This window comes from Prionailurus viverrinus, chromosome C2, assembly GCF_022837055.1.
Source record: "Prionailurus viverrinus isolate Anna chromosome C2, UM_Priviv_1.0, whole genome shotgun sequence".
Taxonomy (NCBI): Eukaryota; Metazoa; Chordata; class Mammalia; order Carnivora; family Felidae; genus Prionailurus; species Prionailurus viverrinus.
In genome coordinates this window covers 122,016,061-122,038,213 of record NC_062569.1, presented here as the reverse complement: position 1 = coordinate 122,038,213, position 22,153 = coordinate 122,016,061, and the positions used below count along the sequence as shown (strand labels likewise).

At 35.4% G+C, this 22,153-nt stretch overlaps 1 pseudogene; it reads left to right on the top strand.

The window, feature by feature from the left end:
• Positions 1-20,776: 20,776 nt before the first annotated feature.
• On the top strand, positions 20,777-21,822 carry LOC125175382 (60S ribosomal protein L7-like; annotated as a pseudogene).
• Positions 21,823-22,153: the final 331 nt, after the last annotated feature.

The window sequence follows — 22,153 nt, the reverse complement described above, 5'->3', positions numbered from 1 at the left end:
TGTGAACTTAATTGCAAAGTTAGACATAAAATTCAGTCAGCCCCTCTCTTTTTATTGCAGACCCTCAGACATTGCATCTTAACAAATTTACCGCTCCCCAAATGGTACAATTTTATTTAATTGTAAAAATATTTCAGATATGTAATGCTCTCCAAGTCCTGATAATAATCCTTTCCCAAGAGTACTGATATCATTTAAGGTGGTGAATAACAAAATGTTGTTAGGCAGTACCAACCAAAAGCATTACATAGCATTAAATCCCATCATGAGAAATTAATTTCTTTCAATATTTCTTTTGAAGTCAAGAAGAAATTCTGAATTTGTGGTTATTATGTCTTTAACATTTTCTACAATTAGCTGATACCACTTTTAAAAAAAAGAAAGAAGCCTCAGAAAAGGGCTCCAGAAGACAAATGCATCTAGTATAAACTGACTTTTTTATTGTTTTTGAGTTCTTTCCATTTGAGGCAACTAAAATTTTGTTTTCAAATGACAGTGTTTAAATTAAAAGTGAGTCAACGTACAAACTGTTAGTTAAATAACAAGATAGGATGTAGGAGTCCATGGTAGAAATTGTAAAGGTTCACAAAATACTAACCTTTGGGGAGCACTTGCTTGGACAAGGACAGTTTGCTTTTTTCTAGAGAAATTCTGCATCCAACTGCTAAGTTAATTTTTCTTTGTTTTTAAATTTTTTAAAATGTTTATTTATTTTTGAGAGAGGGAGAGAGACGGAGCGTGAATGGGGGAAGGGCAGAGAGAGAGAGAGACTTAGAATCTGAAGCAGGCTCCAAGCTCTGAGCTGTCAGAGCAGAGCCCGACACGGGGCTTGAACTCACAGACCATGAGATCATGACCTGAGCTGAAGTCAGACACTCAACCGACTGAGTCACCCAGGCACCCCTCAACTGCTAAGTTAATTTTTCATCCAAGCTACATTTACATGATATGATTTAAAATAAGGGTTGCTTTGGATTTTTAAATGCCAAGTGTCTAAGAAAACACAATGGAGTATGCAAAGCTCATAATTTGTTAAAAGGAAGTATGCCATTTCCCTAAGAGTATTAAAACTTCCACTTCTGCTTACTCTACAAATTCTTCATTGCATCATTCCTTTTGAAATGACATTAGACTGCATCATATATGACATTAACAACAGATTGACACAAACCATGAACATTTTATATGGGTCTTAAAATGTCAGTTCAGTAAAAGTTGAGGACGTATTATTTTTATTTGGGAGGGGCACATTTTTAACACAACCATGATAAACCTAAATTTGAGTGAGATAAACTAATGAGGTTCCAAATTGTACAGTATTTGAACCTAAACCTTAATACATGCTATAGCTTATAAAAACTAGAAATGAGTTGTTAATGAATGAACCACCTCAAATATCAGTTGTCTTATTGGGTGGTTTTCAGAAATTGGAATTAAAACTTGAATCCTTGGTATTCCATTGCAGTCAGAGTGTAGCATTCACAGAAGGGTATGTACAAATCTGTCACCAATGAAAGGGAAGTGGCTTTGAAAATAAAAAATGAACATTTTGTTGACTAAATGGGGATCATGATAGTACCACACAAAGTCATTTTGGGGGTCCTACAGAGAAGATAAAACATTTTAAGAATCAGGAAAAATATCTGTTCTAAACCTTAACTAACTAAGCCATAAATCATAGGAGAGATATTTTGGGTCTGGAACACTCTAAGGGCTACTAATAATAGTAGGTTTTTAATGAATTAATAATAGTTATGGTGATGATGATGATGAGTGCTCTTAATAATGGTCTCTTAATAAATTAATAATTATGATGATGACGATGATAGTAATAATAATAATACGAGGGGGAAAAAACACCCACTTATGGGCTCCTTTGAATTGTCAGATTTAATGAAGCACGGTCGTGTGATAGGTTTACCAAAGGGATTCAGATACAAAATATGTCTTCAAGAATGAATTAGCTTTCTTTTTTTTTATGTTTATTTTTTCTTGAGAGGGAGAGACAGAGAGACAGAGAGACAGAGACAGACCCCAAGTGGAGGAGGGGAAGAGAGAGAAGGAGACACATAATCTGAAGCAGGCTCCAGGCTCTAAGCTGAGTTGTCAACACAGAGCCCAATGCAGGGCCCAAACTCACGAACTGTGATATCATGACCTGAGCCGAAGTCAGATACTCAACCTACTGAGCCACCCAGGCGCCCCATGAATTAGCTTTTTAAACAGAACCACTTAACATTGGACACTTGAAAAAAGCCACAAACAATGATTTAAGTTTTGATATAGATGGTGTTAACTTGAGAATGAGAAGGTAAAAAATAGAATTTTACTTTGCAAGTAGACAATTTTATTTCTTATTGTCCTTAGTATTTTCTAGGTAACTGCATCTAGACACCATCAGGTAATTTTGACTGATCCAGTTATATATATATATATATATATATATATATATATATATATATATATATCTGAGCAAATTCAAGACTCAAAATACAGTTCTAGTTGAGTGTGCATATTTTATTGGTTCAACCACAGCTTCAGGTCCTTCATAAGTACAAATATTTGAAGGTAATTAGGGTTGGGCAACAGTCACTTAGCATGATGGAGCTCCTGTTGAAGATGAAGAGTCAGTAGAGTAGAGCTCAGTTTGTGCCCCTGTTGGCTTCAGCTGCTGATATCCTTCTTATATGTTCTCTTGGCACAGGTCATTCCTAGTGGTAGTTCTGATGCTTTTAAATTTTTTTTTCAACGTTTATTTATTTTTGGGACAGAGAGAGACAGAGCATGAACGGGGGAGGGGCAGAGAGAGAGGGAGACACAGAATCGGAAACAGGCTCCAGGCTCTGAGCCATCAGCCCAGAGCCTGACGTGGGGCTCGAACTCCCGGACCGCGAGATTGTGACCTGGCTGAAGTCGGATGCTTAACCGACTGCGCCACCCAGGCGCCCCTAGTTCTGATGCTTTTATAGAGAATTAATGGTAATGTGAAGATACAGTTTTACTTTTCTTACTGTGACTGAACTTTTTCACCCTCCAGTTTGGGTTCCTGATACTGGTATGACTCTCATTTTTTTTAAGTTAGCAATGAATCTGTTGCTCTGAGCATCATAAATTTGTAGGTACTGTTCATAATTCACAGACCATACGATTCTTGATGAACTCAAGGGTCCTCTTGTTTCTAAGTGTTGTGTGCTAGCAGCAATCTTGCTCTAATGTTTACCCTCATGAGAGATCTGAAGTAGTGGCTAAAGAAAGAAGAAATTGTTTGGAAATTGGGCTAGAAATGTTTTGTGAATGTTGAATTGAACTAACATAAGTAATTAAATATATAAGAATTGATGTGAATTTACTTGAAAATGTCTAGATTATCTATGTCAGGATTAGTAGTTCAAAAACATAAAAGTAGGTTCAATGAAAAATAAAGTCTACTTTTATTTTTTTATTTTTTTTCCATTTTTAAAAGATATTTTATTTTTTTATTTTTTTTATTTTTTATTTATTTATTTTTTTTTATGAAATTTATTGACAAATTGGTTTCCATACAACACCCAGTGCTCATCCCAAAAGGTACCCTCCTCAATACCCATCACCCACCCTCTCCTCCCTCCCACCCCCCATCAACCCTCAGTTTGTTCTCAGTTTTTAAGTCTCTTATGCTTTGGCTCTCTCCCATTCTAACCTCTTTTTTTTTTTTTTCCTTCCCCTCCCCCATGGGTTCCTGTTAAGTTTCTCAGGATCCACATAAGAGTGAAACCATATGGTATCTGTCTTTCTCTGTATGGCTTATTTCACTTAGCATCACACTCTCCAGTTCCATCCACGTTGCTACAAAAGGCCATATTTCATTTTTTCTCATTGCCACGTAATATTCCATTGTGTATATAAACCACAATTTCTTTATCCATTCATCAGTTGATGGACATTTAGGCTCTTTCCATAATTTGGCTATTGTTGAGAGTGCTGCTATGAACATTGGGGTACAAGTGGCCCTATGCATCAGTGCTCCTGTATCCCTTGGATAAATTCCTAGCAGTGCTATTGCTGGGTCATAGGGTAGGTCTATTTTTAATTTTCTGAGGAACCTCCACACTGTTTTCCAGAGCGGCTGCACCAATTTGCATTCCCACCAACAGTGCAAGAGGGTTCCCGTTTCTCCACATCCTCTCCAGCATCTATAGTCTCCTGATTTGTTCATTTTGGCCACTCTGACTGGCGTGTGGTGATACCTGAGTGTGGTTTTGATTTGTATTTCCCTGATAAGGAGCGACGCTGAACATCTTTTCATGTGCCTGTTGGCCATCCAGATGTCTTCTTTAGAGAAGTGTCTATTCATGTTTTCTGCCCATTTCTTCACTGGGTTATTTGTTTTTTGGGTGTGGAGTTTGGTGAGCTCTTTATAGATTTTGGATACTAGTCCTTTGTCCGATATGTCATTTGCGAATATCTTTTCCCATTCCGTTGGTTGCCTTTTAGTTTTGTTGGTTGTTTCCTTTGCTGTGCAGAAGCTTTTTTATCTTCATAAGGTCCCAGTAATTCACTTTTGCTTTTAATTCCCTTGCCTTTGGGGATGTGTCGAGTAAGAGATTGCTACGGCTGAGGTCAGAGAGGTCTTTTCCTGCTTTCTCCTCTAAGGTTTTGATGGTTTCCTGTCTCACATTTAGGTCCTTTATCCATTTTGAGTTTATTTTTGTGACTGGTGTGAGAAAGTGGTCTAGTTTCAACCTTCTGCATGTTGCTGTCCAGTTCTCCCAGCACCATTTGTTAAAGAGGCTGTCTTTTTTCCATTGTATGTTCTTTCCTGCTTTGTCAAAGATGAGTTGGCCATACGTTTGTGGGTCTAGTTCTGGGGTTTCTATTCTATTCCATTGGTCTATGTGTCTGTTTTGGTGCCAATACCATGCTGTCTTGATGATGACAGCTTTGTAGTAGAGGCTAAAGTCTGGGATTGTGATGCCTCCTGCTTTGGTCTTCTTCTTCAAAATTCCTTTGGCTATTCGGGGCCTTTTGTGGTTCCATATGAATTTTAGGATTGCTTGTTCTAGTTTCGAGAAGAATGCTGGTGCAATTTTGATTGGGATTGCATTGAATGTGTAGATAGCTTTGGGTAGTATTGACATTTTGACAATATTTATTTTTCCAATCCATGAGCAGGGAATGTCTTTCCATTTCTTTAAATCTTCTTCAATTTCCTTCATAAGCTTTCTATAGTTTTCAGCATACAGATCCTTTACATCTTTGGTTAGATTTATTCCTAGGTATTTTATGCTTCTTGGTGCAATTGTGAATGGGATCAGTTTCTTTATTTGTCTTTCTGTTGCTTCATTGTTAGTGTATAAGAATGCAACTGACTTCTGTACATTGATTTTGTATCCTAAAGTCTACTTTTAAATTCTTAATTTCTTATTAGCATCATCTATTAAAAGCTAAACATGTATTTTTGGCATAATTTGTAAAGCTGGTGAGGCCAAACTTCGGTCTGAAGATAATACATTAGTGTCTCCTTATCTAAGTGTCCTTAAACTTCTTCAGTCATGAGATATTTAAATTTATTTCATTTTGTCTTTTTATTTCCAGCTCAGTTCTTAATAGTTGAAGAAAGTCAGTCTCTTGTCAAATTTGCCATCCTGTATCTTACAATCACTTCCTTGTCTTTAATTTTGTACTTCCTCATCCTCAACTTCTTTTAATATTTGTGGTAGATGCAAATGTAAACTTTTACTAGAAGGTATTAACATCTAGTTTCCTTCAAGTTACATCAAAATCTTTGACTTTTCCTCTCCTAAGTTCCTGGAAAATGATAATCCTATATCTCCAAGTCATAATGAATGATGGTACCAGGAATGGCTTGGATGGAGTGGTGAAAACTGCACTATAAATTAATAACTTGTGTCTGCCATCCAATTGCAAGTTGACATGATGATTATTTTCCCTTTGGTGTGAGGAAATAATTGTGTTGAGGAGGAAAGGACTAGCTAATTCCTTCATTACTTAAGGTGAAGTTCTTTTCAACAATATCAAAAGCAGGGATATTGTTTAAAACCCACATAGGATTAAACAGAGGAAGATGGTAACTTCTGTTCCTGGCAGGATAAACTCACACGTTGTCCTGGGACATGAATTCTTTGTGTTCCTCCATGCTTCCATTTATAGTTTGACACAGGCAAAAATTAAACTCACTCAGACACATCAAATTGATCATAACCATTGTTCATCTGTTTTTTTTTAATCTGAAAGAATAACCTGAGTGAAATTTGTAGGCTAAGGGAAGTCTATGAATATAAATTTATCTTTGTTCCACTCTCTGATAAATAGAGATTTTTGTTTTGTGAATGAGTCTGTTTCAGATTAGATTGGCCCATAATGAAGGCTCAAATGCATATCCTTTAAACTGGGTAAATCCCTTCACTCCAAGGGTAAAAAGGAGTTAATGGTAATAGACTTCAGGGAGGCTGAGACAAAAGAGGCTTGCTCCTGGGCTATAGAAGATATCACACAGAACCTTGTGCACAAGGGCCACCTGTCTTTGTATCAATGAAATTAAGTAACAGTACAGGAAAGAACCTCATTTAAACTGCAGAGACTAGGAAGATTCAACCTTTACCTTCAAATCAGGGTCTCTTTGAGATGTTTAGAGATCCAACCATAAATCCTACCAGAACTAAGACATTTCACATTTATTCTAATGGCTGAAACTTCAAGTTTTGAATTGAAACATTAAATTCTCAGCAAAACAGAAGATGTAATCACATACAGTGCATCACCTAAATAATCATGACTTGTTTTTCTCTAAATATTTTAACATCTTAAATAAGTTTCAGTAGTTTTTGTAATGGAAATAGACTTAATATTAAGTTAAATAATAAATATTAATGGGGCAACTGGGTGGCTCAGTTGGTTAAGCGTCCGACTTTGGCTCAGGTCATGATCTCACGGTTCATGAGTTTGAGCCCTGAATTGGGCTCTGTGCTGACAGCTCAGAGCCTGGAGCCTGCTTTGAGTTCTGTGTCTCCCTCTCTCTCTGCCCCTCCCCCACTGGTGCTCTGTCTCTCTGTCTCTCAAAAGTGAATAAACATTAAATAAATAAATAAATAAATAAAATTAAGTTAATATGTAACTCCATTGCACATTTCCATGTTTGCTAAAATAATCATGACATGCACACAATTCAAGAAAATCTTTGGGGGTAGAATTAAGTGTTATAAGCTTTAGTAAACAGTCTGATCATTGATTCTCTTTCTTTACACCAAATTAGGTTTTCGCTTTTTTTTTCTTTCTTCCTAAGGTCAATATATCTTGATTATCATTGTATGTGTCTGTGTGTTTGTGTGTGCGTGTGCGTGTGTGTCTGTGTGTGTGTGTGTGTGTGATCACCAATAGTTTGCTTTTTGTCATTTTGGAATGTCAGGTGAAAGGGAAATGACAGTAGCAGACAAACTATTATATGTGTACCAGAAAGTACACAGGAACTGGCATTGACTTATTCACTGAATCCTCACAGTGAGCGACATAAATCAAAACTCCCCATGACAGTAGAGAAAGGCCAGTAAGTTTCGGCAGAAAAATGATACAGGTATGGTTTTCAGAGAATAAGAAGAGCTTCTTTCCATGCTGCCATCTACAGTAACTTCAAGGAACTTGCAAGCCTGATGTTCCATAATAGGAGTTTCTTTCAAATTAAAGGAATCTTTTATAATGGTGATAGAGCTGATGATGGGAACTGAATACTTAAGATTGGTTTACATACACTTCTTTGTGTAGAAATAAGAGGTGACATAATTTTTACCGTAATAAGTGATTGCTCTTCCTAAGAATGTATGATACTTTTTTTATGAGGAAACAATAATGAAGTCTGTTGCTTGCCAAAAATGTAGTGTCTTCTTATCAATTAGTGCAAATGGAACTTATTTATTGGACTTAGTGCATACAAAGCATTGTGTATAAATTGTTATAGAAGATATAATTCTGAATAAGATATACTCTTCCCCTCATGGCTAAAAAAATTCAAAACATTACTTGCATAAAACTGTTTAGAATAGATTAGAATTCTAAATAAGCATAAAATGCTATAAAGATTCAGAATGTAGGGAAATTACATTTATTTAGTTATAATTCTGGATAAAGATTTTCTGTCTCTATTTGGGCACACAGAGGCAAATAGAAATAGCATAATTGTGTCTGACAGGATATTACAACATCACAGGTCTTTAGTCAGTCTGACCAACCTTAAACACAGGTAATTGCAGTATTATGGACCTCAGTGTTTATTTCAGAAACACGTACTTATAGCATTATCAGGTAACTCACACTTATTTTAAGTCATTCTTGTATAACATCTAATAATAGAGAACACTGGGGCGCCTGGGTGAGTTGGTTAAGTGTCCTACCGGCTCAGGTCATGAATTCACAGTTTGTGAGTTCGAGTCCCTCCTTGAGCTCTGTGCTGACAGCTCAGAGCCTGGAGCCTGCTTTGTATTCTGTGTCTTCTCCTCACTCTGCCCACCCCCCCCCCCCATGATCATGCTTTGTCTCTCTTTGTCTCTCAATAATAAACAAATGTTAAAAATTTTTAATAATAGAGAACACTAAGTAATGCATTTAAAAGTAAATTGAATGAGTTCTGGGAATTTTTTTATGTGTACTTATTTTGAGAGAGGCGGCGAAGAGGGGCAAGATAGAAACATAGAGCGATTGAATCCCAGACAGGCTCTGGGTTGTCAGCACAGAGCCCCACACGGGCTGGATCTTATGAACCATGAGATCATGTCCTGAGCCAAAATTAAGAGTGGGCCATCCAGGTGCCCCAGAATGAGTTCTAGGAATTTTTGGAAAGCTTTAATAGGTTACAATTCATTATGTTTTGTCTTACTCTGAAATTCCTATGAATTCACCTGGATATATTTTAAGAATGTTGGAATCACTCTGTTTACTCGAAAAGGACTCTAGTCCCCTAAAGTAATTTCAGCTCCAAATTGACTTGCTGATGTAGTATTGAGTGGGACCATGTGCCCCAACAAAGCACACTGTTAGATCAGTCTGGTTTATGGTAGTTTTCTGTCATAGCAGTCTACATCATGCTAGTTTTCTACCATAGCAACCTAGGTAGTACTAAACAAACTGGCTACTGAAAAATAAAGAAAGGAAAAAAAATGTAAACAATATATTTTACCTGCTTCAGTCCATACCCTATTATTTTGGAATTGAAACCTATGTGCATGTCATACCTTATGATCCTCTTTTCCTATAACCATAGCTTGTTGTTTCAAATGTGACTATTTGATCCAAGGGAAATTATTTAATTTCCATTCAACAACCAATACAGATTTCTCTTTTGGGAAGTTGAACTAAATAATACTAACACATCAAGTTAGTAAATTTGTGTTAAGATCTAAATTTGTGTTAAGATCTCATTAGTAGTAAAACATCACAGTAAAAGTTTAACAATTTCTTTTGACAAAACTCTCACAATTGCTCTAGGTCACACTTTTCCTGAAGCTTATTTGCAAAAAGTCTCCTCCTCCTTTTTTTTTTTTCACTTGTTTGTCACCAGTGCCCTGAAAACAAATTTATCTTTATAAAAATAATCAACAGGTGAAAAAAATACCTTCACCTGTGGAATTAGATAGTTTTAGTTTGTACTTACAATGATCCTTAGCAGCCATTTATATAATTGAATTAAGGTTGAAGTATCAAAAGCAGTTAGAAGCATTGGTATCCCTTGAAATAAGAAATATGTAACTTTACACACATATGTATAGTTTTATATGTGTGTATGTTTAATGTTTATATACTATATGACCTTCTTGGATGTTAATGTAATGACAATCTATCCTCTCTAGTGGAAAATGGGATACTGGTAGTCCCTGGAATGCCACAGCAAATATTACATTAGTTGGTAGCTGCCTGGAATAACGTGCCTTTGGAAGACAATGGCTTAAATCGTTAAATAACTGCTGTGCTATATTTCTGTGGTAGGAATGATGACTCTACATACACTAAATTCTTCTGACGGCACAGGAGAATTAACAACAACAATAAAATGTCAAGTTCAGACCTTCAAATAACCAGGTCATGGCACAGTTAAAGAACATGCTTCTATGATTTCTCCAAAAATATATTTTATCTCTTATAATAAAGGAGCCAATATTTCTGAAACCAGATCCAAATTTTGATTCTGAAGACAGAAGTACAAACAAGTTGAATCCTGATCCTTTCAAGGTCTTTTGTTGATTAGGAAATAGCAATATCCTGAAGATTATACTAGAGACATTTGAGAGGATTTAGATGAATCTGAGGATTTAGGTGGATCTTACTGATCCTTTCTTACTATTTCCTTACTATTTCCTTTTCTCCTGTGTAAGGAGACTACACTCTTTTTCTTTTAGGAGCCTGTACTGTCTTCATCTGCCACAATCACTATTCTTCATGATACCCATTTGTATTAGTTATTATTATTTCCAAAAGTATTATTAGAGTCTGACTTAAAAATTCCTGAAGGGAATGAGTCCAAAGTCATTGGAGGAGGAACTTAGAGGAGACAACATTTGCACCAAAAGAAGAGCAAGGTTTTGATACTTTTATCAGGGAAAATATGGAGCAATATGTATGGAAATTAATTCTTAAGGTCAAAAAACAGTCAAGAAGGAAAATTCATTTAAAGTGGGCTGAATTTAGCAATATAGGCACATATACTAGATATTTTGGACTAATGTGTTAGTTGACTTATGGTGCTTGGATCGATAACCAAAACCTAATCTAAATGGTGTCTATTTTAAGTGAATTTGGAGAGCTGTGACTGTCTTGAAATAATGTCCTTAAATAAATCCCAAATCTTAAAGATACAGGAATGTTGTAATGGTTTTATCTTTAGTAATATCTCCTGGGAGGTCTTCAGAGGGCACTCTTACATTCAGGTCACCATAGCATTGAAAATTTATTTGTGAGGGAAGCACCAGTGTTCTTGAAGAGTTCTGAATTGAATGTCTTCTTCAGGCAGGGAATAACAAATGGAAGAAGTTTCTTGATATTAATGCTCATGCTGATATTCCAGATTAAGAGATGCGGAAGCCCTTAATAGGGATTTAATGGCCAATGCAGTCACTGAAATGGGCAGCAAAGCTGTTACAGTAATAATAATAATTTTCATTTTGGGTACCTTTTGTAGAAGCAAGTTGATCATGGAGATTATAGCAGCAAAATAAATGGACATCATATTGCAATGTTACATTGCATTTTATTTTTTTGTTTATTTATTTATTTATTTATTTATTTATTTATTTATTTATTTATTTAGAGAGAATTCAAATGTGGGGAAACAGAGAGAGAGAGAGAGAGAGGGAGAGAGAGAATCTCAAGCAGGCTCCGCACTGTCAGCACATAACCCGATGCAGGCCCAAACCCACAAACCGTGAGATCATGACCTGAGCTAAAATCAAGAGTCAGATGCTCAAACAACTGAGGCACCCAGGTGCCCCAATATTTTAAAATCAAAACTAAAACAAGACAGAAAAGGCTCACCTGGAGACCTTATTTCAGTTATCATATTACAAGGGGAAGACCTTTATCATATTGGGGAGTGAAGACCTTTGGTCACAGACCCAGGTTTTGTAAAGTAGGCTGAATCTCTACATAAAATACCCAGTAACAGTGGAACAACTTTATATTCTAACTCACATCTTTCTAGTTTTTAGAAGAAAGAAAAAAAACTATGCTGTTGTGACATATTCTGCCAGGTTGCTAGTTTTGACTGGGGTGCAGACAAAATAAGGCTGAAGGCTACCTGCTCCTCCACTTGTCCTGTAATCTAGTAACTCAACAGCACATTAAATTTCTATGCAAATAAGGATACTGTATAAACCCTCTAATAATTCACGCAAGGAGAAAAACAGACAAACTTCTAAGGATTGGGAGAAAAACCATGACTTTTTTTTTCCTTTTTTTTTTTAACGTTTATTTATTTTTGAGACAGAGAGGGACAGAGCATGAACAGGGGAGGGTCAGAGAGAGATAGAGACACAGAATCTGAAGCAGGCTCTGGGCTCTGAGCTGTCAGCACAGGGCCCAACGCGGGGCTCGAACTCACAGACTGTGAGATCATGACCCGAGCTGAAGTCGGACGCTCAGCCGACTGAGCCACCCAGGCACCCCAACCATGACTTTTTATATTAAATAACAGCCCTCATTTTTAAAGAGCTTCAACTTTGTTACTGGACGCTCAGTAGAGACTGAAAGGGACATCCTACCTATAATCATGTGGTCTCAGCTATGCAATGTAATTAGCTATTATCAGATTCGTAAATCCCTGGAGTCAGGCTTTTACAGATTCTGATACCATAAATAAGTAACATGATCTTGTAGCTCAGACTCTCATGGGATCTAATTTTACTGAATTGCCACCTCGATTTTAATTCTTATCTATGGCCTGTTAGGGAATCAATTGACTGGGAGAAAAAAATATATATAAATATAAATACACACACACATAAGATTTATCAATTTATTAGAAGGAATTATCTCATGTGAGTGTGGAAACTGAGAAGTGTGCAGTTGGCAAACTTGAGATCCAGAAGAGCTGATGGTGTAGCTCCAGTTTGAGAGCTGGTAAACATGAGACCCAAAGAGTAAGATTTCAGTTGCAGTCTGAACACAGGAATATAATGATATTCCTGTTCACATAGTCAGGCAAGAAACATTCTACTTATTCACGGGAAGGTCACCTTTTTTGTTCTATCTGGGCTTTTACTAGATTAGATGAGGCCCACTCACATTAAGAAGGGCAATCTGCTTTATTCAGTCTATTGATTCAAATGTTAATCTCATCTACCACCACCCTCACAAATACCAAGGAAATGTTTGACAAATATTTTAGTATCCCATGGTCCAGTCAAGTTGACATATTAAATTAATTATCACACACCTGAAAGATAATTGTGTAGGAAAATGCTTTCAGGGGCAGAATTTTGAGCATGGCACCTGGTTGTTCACTTTGCATGAGAAGATAATTGGCTGGAGGTACAGACAAGTATCAATTCATTGACATTAACAGTCAGGTGCACTGACTAATAATTTACCCAATGTCAACAACCCTAGAAGCAGTACATTGAAAAAATTAGGAAATGATTTGGTTAAGAAGATTAATGATGGAACTTCTAAGAATTGGAGTGTGTGTGTGTGTGTGTATATATATATATATATATATATATATATATATATATATATATGACTTATAATAACCAGGTAAGATAAGATTTCTCATTGTGTGGATGTCAGTCAGCCTCTTTATCTGCCACTTAGTGTTTACTCACTAGACTCATGAACAAAGTGACAATGGATGCTGGTATAGAATTGGCTTAGCCTCAAATACATAAGCTTCTCACAAAGGTACCTCTGCTGCTCCATGACCAAATTCCTACAGTGAAAATAAAGTAGGAACCCTACATATAGTATATGTTCCTGGACAAAAGAGTGGCAGTAAGCTCTGGTGGCTATTTAATAAATTTTTACCCTTTGAATCACAGAGTGGGTAGCAATTTCCCCCCATTAGTATCGTCACTTACTCTAGATAAGCATTTTCATTCTGTGTCTCTAATTTTTCTGTCCTCATTCTTATCCATTGATTTACAGAATGCATTATTTTCTATCATTATATCCCACACAATGTTGCTTCTGACCAAGGCATTCTCTTTACAACAAAGCAGTGAAACAATAAACTCATACCCAAGGGAATCAGTCACCTTACAGTGTCCTTCATCACCCAAAAGTAGTTGGTCCAGTATATAGTGGAGTGACATGGAAGACTTGATTATGGTATTTTCTGCATAACAGCACTTGGTGGAATTGGAGAAATGTTCTAAAAAATTTGTTTATGCTCTGATGACCACAAATGTTGTTTTTTCTTAGAAAACAGATTGGAGACTCAATGGTTGAAAGTGAGAATGACCCCTTTCATTATAATCCCTAAGAAACCCCTCAAAAGTTTTTTGTCTCCCCTCCCTATAGTGTACTGCTTTAATGGTTTAGAGGTCTTTGTTCCCAAAGGAGGAATACTTTTAAAAGGGCACTATGTTGGGGCACCAGGGTGGCTCAGTCGGTTAAGTGTCTGACTTTTCAGCTCAGGTCATGATCTCACAGTTCGTGAGTTCAGGCCCCACATCAGGCTCTGTTCTGATAGCCCAGAGCCTGGAACTTGCTTCAGATTCTGTGACTCCCTTGCTCTCTGCCCCTTCCCTGCTTACACTCTGTCTCTCAACAATAAATAAATGTTAAAAGAAAAAAAAATAAATAAAAGGACACCATGTTGGTTTCAATGAACTAGAAATGAAGAAAATGATCTTACTCTTATGAGTTTCTAATGTAACAGAACCAAAAGGTAAAGGCCAACTGTTTGTAATTATAATACTAATTATTGAAGGTTCAGTAGAATTTTTGCTACTCAGTGGGGGCAGAGAGGATTATATTTGTCCATCAGTGGATTCTCAAGACCACAGCTTTCAAATTCAGGCATGGTACTTAAGGAATAAACGTTTGAGTCACCTTACTACACACAGTATCACAAACTTGTGAGGCACTGAGTACAAATGGAACATAGCATGGAAAATGAAAGAAGGATGTTTTAAATAGCAACTAAATACCAGTTGTTATGAGGACCAAACAAATAATCATATTATCTGCATTGTTCTGCATCTTATCAATTGCCTTTTTAAAAATCTTCCTTTTTTTCTACACAACTTTACATAAAGTTTATGAGGTGACTTTTAGTATTCAGTCTTCAGTTTACAAGTTATAGAAGGGGTTTGTGATTAAACTAGAAAAGTAATAAACCCCATCTAGTGTTGTATATAGTATGGAGTTTGATGAGAATTTTAGGAAAAAAGCAAACACGTTGTTACTTGTCATAACATGCAGTCACATGATCCTGTTGCCATTGTTTGGGAGATATGCTTGAATAGAAGGCTATGTATTGGCACTGAAGAACCAAAGAGAAGGATTGTGCCACATTGATCACTGGTACTCAGAAACATTCTCAGCAGCTTCTGTACTCTCTCCTATAGCTCAGAAGCCTACGTCTAGAAAACAAATTTCTCGGAATGTTTTGGGGCAGGTCTTTGGTTTAGAATATAATAATATGTGTGACTCTCATTAGATCTGGAAGACAGAAGTGAAACACAGCTCTATTCTTCCTTTTGCAGCAGAAAGCAAAAGCATGGATATGGTGAATATGAGATTTCTTAGTGTCTACTGGTCATTGTCTCTTAAGAATCATTTTATTTGGTGTTGCTTGCAACCAGCTCTGCAGTAACCATCACCAGTGACTTTCACCATTCACCATCACCAGTGACTTTCGGTACCTTTCAAGATGGATTGGAAATAACCTTATAATTCCCCTCAAATTAGCAACAAACCTGAGATCTATTAGTGGCATGCCCTCACCTTTTACTTCTCAGTTCTTTCAACAGATTTGTAAGCTCTTAATATTCTGTGCTAAACTCCATCCTGCTTGCAATGTATAAAGAGGTTTATGTTATTCCAATAGAACCATCAATGATAAAAGATTATAACAGAAGTGAACGAGGATTTATAAAGATATATAAAATAATACTAAATGGACTTCTATGCTTGTTTAAATGTCACAATGCATATGACAAAGTAGTTGCTATTAAATATATAAAAGGGCTCTTAATATCAACAATTAATATCAATAAATAAAAAGACAGACATCTACAGAGAAATTAGAAAAAAAAGATGTTAAGAACCAGTACTTAAGAATTATATGTGGTCATTGTTATCACTTGTTATTTTGTTCTCTGAAAGTGCAACTCAAACAAAAATATGCCCCAAAAACCCCCAAAAACAAACACACAACAACAACAAAAGGAGAATAAAGCATACATATAACATTACTGTAAGAAAATATGTTCCAGGAGGGGGAATAACAAAACTTCCCAATAGAAAAATAACACATGGGAGAAAACTGAGACATTAAAGCAGATAAAATTTGAACCCAACATTCCAAAATTAATACGAAAATATTAAATATTTAATTACAACTTTCATGAAAAGCAGTAAGAACCCAGGAAAGAAATGGCCAGTGAAGAGGAGGATAAATAGGAATAAAGGAAACACAACAGTAGCATACATAGAAAAGTGAAATTAGAAAAATTTAACGGAAGAAAACTGAGTACAAATAATTAGTGAACAACTAGTCAAGAGACGACAGGAACCAAATATACAACATATGTAAAGTTGAATTTGTGAAGGAAAAAAATCAAAGCAATGGAACACAAATGCACTGAAACAAATACTCATATAGTTATTGGATTTATAAAGAATCCATTCTAGGTGAAAAAGATTAAGTCACTTATAAAGGAAAAAAAAACAGATAGGTAGTTTAAAAAAGAAGGTCCAGATACTCACTTTGGCTGCAATAGTCATTGCCAGAAGATCAACACTTACAAAGAGACTCAAAGGAAAAAATATGATACAAGGATCTTCTATCCAGCAGAGTTGTCTTCCAAGTATAAAGGATATAGACAAAACAGTACTGAATGTAAAATAGCAGCATATATTTTTCATATGAGCCCTTCTTCAAGAAAAGCTACAGTAAGCTAAGGAATGATTGGAAAAATCCTGGCAAAGGACTTGTAGTGAGAATTTAATATATTCAACTAAAAATTGAAATGATAAAAACCAAGGCATGAATAGGAATAATAGGATAGAATATAAATATTAGATATCCTGATAATGTCAAATGACTAAATGAAAAATGAAAAGGGAAAATAATTTGAATATTAAAGTAATCTTCTTTATTGCCTTATGCACAATAACCTGTAGTCAAAGGACAGTTTTTAAAATTACAAACTCAGTGACAAAGTATGCAGATTTCATACAGAGATAAACATGAGGAAAATTTTACTAAAATTACTAAAATTAAGTGGTGGAGCAGAGGAAGGTACAAGGGAGGAAGAGGATGCGAGATTTTTTTTTTTTTTGCTTATAATGAGTAACTACAAAAGAGAGGTCTAAGTATTTTATTCAAAAGTCTTATTATAAAAATAACTACTTAATAAACTTCTCCAAATATCAGATGATTCATTATGTATAATATATGCATATATAATATAGATAGGATATATTATGTAGATTATGTATATGTGTATATATGTATATATAGTGTATATATTATGTAGATTATATATGTGTAATATATAAGAAGATATATATTTACACACACACAAACATAAGCAAAAATATAGACAGAATCTGACATAGCATATTACCAGAGGCAAGAAAAAGGGGGAAAAAGAGGAAGAGGGAGAGGAGGGGCAAAAAGGGGAAGAAGAAGAGAAAGAAAATATAATTTATTATATAATTATAATTTAAATTATAATATAATTATAAAATAAGATAATTATATAAATAAATATAATTTATTACACTTGGGTTTTGATGAATAGTAGGAAACAGTTCAACATTGCACTAACTCTCCAAGACTTATAGGGTAGATTTTCTTTGTTATATACACTGTTAAATGTATCCCCAGTCAAGTGCAGTATTTTAACACAATTATAGACACAATATAAGTGAATATTATAGGATATGTATCAATGATGACATGGGGAATTGAAAATATTTTACTTTAATACAATATATCTAGAATTAATATTTTATTATCATAAAACAATCATTGAAGTGGAAAGGGACAGGGAAGGTGATTAGTTGTATATGATTATTTTTAAAAAAGCAAGTGGTGGGAAGGTAGGAAGGTATGTTTCTTATTTTGATTATTTTAACATATTTGATTACAGAGTCTATAATCTTTTCAGTGGTTTAAAATGCATTAGAATATTAGTTGCTCTGTAAAGCTTTATTCCTAGCACCTAACACCATGCCTGATAGATGGTAGATGCTTATTAATAGTTGCTGAATGAGAGATCATTTTGGAGAAATGCATGCATAGTCCTTTTACTGGTTCTTGTTCCCAAAGCTAATGGGAAAGAACCATTAGTTTAAAAACTGATTGTTCCTGATAGTTTTTTCCATCAGATCAAAACACTGGAAGTGGTGAAATCAACATGAGAAAGCATTACATAGAATAAAACATGTAACCACAAATATACAGGGAAGTTATAAACATTATTTATATACATAGTAAAAATTAATACTATATTGAGTAATATATCCTCTAAAATTGGAGAGAAAAGCTGACATTGTGTACAACAAATTGTTGCTTACAACAGCCTAAAATTGAGGAAACGTTCATATTTTTTTCTATTTTTAAGGCCTTTGATATGTTTTGATATGTTGCCTATTTACCTGTTATATGCCTACAAGCACCTCACCACATGGCTTCTCTGGGCAACTGTAAAATACTGTGAATTTTATTATTTATTTTTTTTAAAGTTTATTTATTAATTTTGAGAGAAAAGAAGTGCAAGAAAGGGGGGGCAGAGAAAGAGAGAGAGAGAATCCCAAGCAGGCTCTGCAGTGTCAGCACAGAGCTTAACGGAGGGCTCAATCTCACAAACCACGAGATCATGACCTGAGCCAAAATCAAGAGTCAGACGTTTGACTGGGCCACCCAGGTACCCCAATTATTGTGCATTAAAAAAAATCATTTTTAGCTGTTACAGATAAGTATGTGATATCTGGTCATCAATTGACTACAATTAATACTGGACTTAAATGTAATTATTGATTATTTTCATTTCCTTCTTTGAAAGTTTGTAGTCATAACTGTTTTTTTTTCTGTTGCTCTATTAATATTTTTTCCAATGAACACTTTATCTCTGTTGTTTAAGGATATCAAAACTTTCCTGTCACTATTACTTGAAAAACTATATTTTTACATTTTTTGCATAAGTATTTGTTTTTCATTTTATGATTTTTGACAGAGATCTTGTATTTTTATTTTCTGTAAACCAATCTTTATATGTTTACTTCATATATGTATATATGTATAGCTTACATATGAGTGTATGTATATATACATATATATAATATATATAAACTCTCACACTTCTCAAAATATTTTGTACTTACAATTCTTCAAAAGTAATTCTTTAAATCATATCTTATTTTAACATATGCCTGAGACAAATATAGTATCTATGTTTTGTAATGGTATTAATCCCTCTAGTATCACTGTTGAAACAAGTTGATCCTCTACCTACAGATGTCAAAGGCTAATATTTCCTTCCAGTTGCATTTCTTTATGGGCTTTCTTTGGTGTACCATTTATTCATTTTTGGGGGGAATGTTTGGTCCATTCTTCTCATTTATTTTTATTTTTCTGATGTTAGAGATAAAAATATTCATTGTTATTTGTTAAATAAATCGTTATTACATTCAATGGTCCAAAATGGTTCAAAATAATTTAAAAGATGTACATTTAGAATTCTTGCTTTCACTCAATCTTGTTCACCTTGAGACCATCACACTATTATGTTTTTTTATCATGTTAATTTTTCTTCATACAAAAGAAGCAAATAAGGATGTAGACTTATATTTCTTCCTCTTGCGAGAAGTTGGCATTCTTTTTTTTAATGTTTATTTTTGAGAGAGAGAGAGAGAGAGAGAGAGAGAGAGAGGGAGAGAGTGAGTGAGTGGGGGAGAGGCAGAGAAAGGGAGACACAGAAGGCTCTGAGCTGTCAGCACAAAGCCTGACACAGGGCTTGAACACATGAACTGAGACATCATGACCTGAGATGAAGTCAGACACTTAACCGACTGAGCCACCCAGGCATCCCAAAAGTTGGCATTCTATAGAGAGTGTTCTTTAGGTAACTTAACATTATAGTCTGCAATATTTCTGTATCTGTGTGTTTAAGTTAGTTTATTTAATTTGTTTCTGTTTATAGATGTTTTAATAATTTCTAGTCTATTGCTGATACAAATGATGCAATAGAGAAACACTTTACAAATGGACTTTATTCTTGTGCAGATGTATCTTTACCATAAAACAAGCAAAGTAGTATTGGTATGTCAAAATTTTTATTACTTAGTCTAATGTATCTTATGTTTTGTAAAAACCCATAGTTCTTGTGTTACTTAAGAAAGTTTGGAGAGAATTGGTATTTGTAGGGCAACCTGTCTTCATCCTGAGAGAACCTGGCCTTGATTGTGGCTAAGGCAGAAGAAAATACAACATGGAGAGTTTACTCCCGCTCTTAACTGCCTATGCTTGCAAATGACATATGTCATTTCCTATCATAATCCATTGACTGGAATCAAACATATGCCCACCAACCCAACATTAAAGAGGTAGGTTGAGAAATATATTGAAGTACATGGAATATGCAAAATTTGATGAACATTACTTTCTTTGGTAACGTTAAACCTACTAGAACCAAATAATCCTTTATTTCTTCCCCCACATTTAGAAGTAGATCTGTGTCCAGTCATTTTACCTAGTGCAAAGTCCAGTGTATTGGTCAAACTACTAAAATAAAACAAGCACACTCAAAAAGAAGTAATTTAAAAAGATATAACTATAGAGAGTTATACAAGGTGGTATTTACAAAGGAGATGGCAGGAATAAAGGAAGCTTAAGGAATGGTGGAGCACCCTAAACTTGAAGAAGCAGGAAGCAATTAACACTCTTAGATCTGAAGGGGTAAAGAAGGTGGTGATTGTCACATGCCCTTAGAAGTACATTTGTGTCATGCTTGACCAGAAGCTGTCGAACATTAGTAGAGAAACATATGTTAAAAATAACAACAAGAACAACAACAACGACGACAACAACAACAAAACCTCCAAAACCTCTTTTCCAACTGGAACCATGGAGGGTGCAGAAAAGAAGAAAAAGAAGGTTCCTACTCTGCCAGAAGCCATTAGACAAAAGTGAAAGAATTTTGCAGTTGAAGATCGTCTGAGAAAGAAGTTTGCCCAAAAGATGCTTCAAAAGGCCAGGAGGAAGCTTATCTATGAAAAAGCTTATCATTACCACAAGGAATACAGGCAGATGTACAGAACCTCTACTCGAATGGCCAGGATAGCAAGAAAAGCTGGCAACTTCTATGTACCTGCGGAACTCAAATTAGCATTTATCATCAAGATCAGAGGTATCAATGCTAGGAGCCCAAAGGTTCAAAAGGTGTTGCAGTTTGGGGCACCTGGGTGGCTCAGTTGGTTAAGCGTCTGACTTCAGCTGGGTCATTATCTTGCGCTTTGTGGATTCGGGCTTCCTTCAGGATCTATGCTGACAGCTTGGAGCCTGGAGCCTGCTTCAGATTCTGTGTCTCCCTCTCTCTCTGCCCCTCCCCTGCTTGCACTCTGTATCTCTGTCTGCCAAAAATAAATATTTTTAAAAAAGGAGTTGCAGTTTCTTTGCCTTTGCCAGATGGTCAATGGCATCTTTTTCAAGTTCAACAAGGCTTCAGTTAACATGCTATGGACTGTGGAACCATATATATATAGCATAAGGGTACCCAAACCTGCAATCAGTGAATGATTTTATCTACAAGTTACATTAGACTAAATAATACATTTTTTGATGTACCAGTACTCCTTTGCATGTTTTATGCTAAAGATACATCTGCACAATTGATGTACAATCATTTGTTATGGCAAAAAAAAAAAAAAAGAAGAAAATTGCCCTGACAGATAACACACTGATTGCTCAATCTCTTGGTAAATGTGACATCTTCTGCGTGGAGGATCTATGCTGTTGGAAAACATTTCAAAGAAGCAAACAACTTTTGACAGTCCTTCAAATTTTCTTCTCCATGAGGGAAAATGAAGAAAAAGACCACCCATTTTGTTAAAGGTGGATATGCTGGCAACAGGAAAAACCAGATCAATAGGCTTATCAGAAGGATGAACTAAGGTGTCTACCATGATTATTTTTGTAATCTGGTTAGTTAGTAAATGACTACTTTCAAATGGAAAAAGAAAAAGAAAAAGAAAAACAAAAACAAAACTCAGTCCAGCAGAGAGAAACATAGAACAGTATGAAACCTGATATGTCTCTCTCTCAGCTTAATCCCTCTAATTTCTGATCTGTGCATTCCATTGACTGAACACAAGTAGCAGGCAGAAGGCAAGAAAACCAGATTATAAATCCACAGAAGTCAGTCTTTGCTACACAGCAGGATGAAGAAGGGTGGAAAGTAAATCCAGAATGAGCAAATGGGGAATATCCAAGACATCACAAAAC